We start from the raw sequence: 2,742 nt of genomic DNA, 5'->3' as shown, positions 1-2,742 counted from the left end.
GGCCCAGAGGCCACCCGAGGATAAGGGTTAAAAAGTGCAGTAGTCAATTGGTCAATATAGTAATCGTTAGTAATTACTACTTCTCAAGGCCCAGAGGCCACTCGAGGATAAGGGTTGAAAAGCGCAGTAGTCAATTGGACAATACAGTAATCGTTAGTAATGGAAATTCAGTAAATTTGTTATATATATATATATTTATATTTTGCTAAATACGCATTACTACTTATCAAGGCCCAGACGCCACTCGAGGATAAGGGTTGAAAATATTCAACAAATTTTTTATCTACAGATTAGAAAATTTGTATATAGGGTATCCAGACATATGGAATATATCTAGCATAATCTATCTATTATATCTATAAAAGTCAGAATGTTTGTGTGTGTGGGTGTGTGTGAGATAGAGAGAGAGAGAGAGAGAACAATTCTTAACCTATATATTCAACAAATTTTTTATCTACAGATTTTAAATTTGTTATAAAGGGTATTCATACATATGGAAATATATCTAGCATAATCTATCTATTATATCTACAAAAGTGAAAATGTGTGTGTCTGTGAGAGAGAGAGCAATTCTCAACCTATATACTCAACAAATTTTTTATCTACAGATTAGATAATTTGTATATAGGGTATTCAGACATATGGAAATATATCTAGCATAATCTATCTATTATATCTATAAAAGTGAGAATGTTTGCGTGTGTGTGTGTGTGAGGTAGCAAGAGAGAGAGAGACAGAGCGAGAGAACAATTCTCAACCTATATATTCAACAAATTTTTTATCTACAGATTTGAAAATTGGTATATAAGGTATTCAGACATATGGAAATATATCTAGCATAATCTATCTATTATGTCTATAAAAGTGAGAATATGTCTGTGTGTGAGAGAGAGAGAGAGAGTAAGAACAATTCTCACCCTTTATATTCAACAAATTTTTATCTACAGATTAGAAAATTTTTATATAGTGTATTCAGACATATGGAAATATATCTAGCATAATCTATCTATTATATCTATAAAAGTGAGCATGTGTGAGAGGAGAGAGAGAGAGAGAGAACAATTCTCAACCTATATACTCAACAAATTTTTTATCTACAGATTTGAAAATTTGTATATAGATTATTCAGACATATGGAAATATATCTAGCATAATTTATCTATTATATCTATAAAAGTGAGAATGTGTGGGTGTGTGAGAGAGAGAATGAGAGAGAACAATTCTCAGCTTATATATGCAACAAATTGTTTATCTACAGATCCGAAATATCACATTTGTATAGAAGTAGAAATCTGGATACCTATTCTGATACCTAATAAAAGAAAGGACACTCTTTGGGGCGGATTTTGATGATAACAAGTCACTACTAAGAAATTATAATAAACATTGAAATAATTTAAGAATTTTATCAAAATAAAATTGCATGGTAATCACCCAATTTCTGCCACAAAATTTTGATTGGCAAAACTCATAAACAGAAAATATATATTTTCTAATTTCATCTTTTTTTTTTACATAATCTGATTTGATGTTTTCCTTAATATTCAAATCACTATATTTTGCTGCTTAATATCAAATACAGCAAATGAGTTATTTTTTATGCATCAAACAATTACATTTTCTCATTCATCCAAACTAATCACTGAACATCAATTTCATATTTTCTTCACTAAAATATTACTGTGCTTGATGTCATCAAGTGGAGCGGATCATTTTTTTTTTTCATTTGTTCACACATTTTTCCAATTTATATATATTTTGTCTAAGATTCTTAGCCTATGTCATTGCATACCAAGCTGTTTATTAAAAGTTACGGTTCACTGTAAACACATACGTTATACCAAAATAAAAACGCTTCAGATAATGTCTTGATATTCAATTCAGTTTCTCACATGACATCTTATGAAGTTAGTAGAAATGTTACAGACTTTTGAATCTCGAACACTTTCAATACTGTGCACTGATATTTTCTTTTTTGGAATATAAGCACATTCATGATTTTTTTTTACAAACGTCAACAAATTTCACAATGTGTAGCAATGTACTGAAACAATTATAAAAATATTTGTTTTTATTTTGGATGATGCAGGGCATCCGAAGAGAGATTTTTCTAACAAAATGAAAGTATAATTTTTAGCAATAGGTATCTAGGAAAAGGCCACTACATACGTTATAAATTCCAAATTTCCACAACCTGGCAAATACTGGTACACGCTAGCAAATTTAGATTTGCAATTACAGAATATGATTCTAATTTTTTCCTTTGCTCTTTATTCTAACACTACACTAAGTTTACTGTTTTATTTCGCTGCAGTTGATATTGTGTAGAACAATAAGAAAATCATAGTGAACAATGCATTCAACAAAATTTCACACACATTTCTAGATACATATATCTAATAAGTTCAAAAGAAAGGACACACTTAGGGAGGTATTTTGGTGGTCAAGTCACTAAATAGAGATTAGCTGGTTTCCCGGCATAGCCCAGGATGTAATAAACATTGACTGAAATACATGTTCTAGCTGGTTTCTAGGCGTTGCCAGGGATGTAATATAGACACATTATGTTGTATATTACCTGTTCTCTTCTCCCTAAGGTAAAACAATTTCATATACATGCTGTAAATTACCTATGCTAGGGATAAAACATGAACAATACCAGTCCGGGGGTAGATAAAACAAATAATACATAGAGATGAAAGATTCCTCTCCCCTAAGAATAAAACATATGTTCAATATCTG

This window comes from Euprymna scolopes, chromosome 6, assembly GCF_053919585.1.
Source record: "Euprymna scolopes isolate OS-2025 chromosome 6, ASM5391958v1, whole genome shotgun sequence".
Taxonomy (NCBI): Eukaryota; Metazoa; Mollusca; class Cephalopoda; order Sepiida; family Sepiolidae; genus Euprymna; species Euprymna scolopes.
This window is presented reverse-complemented; position numbering follows the sequence as displayed.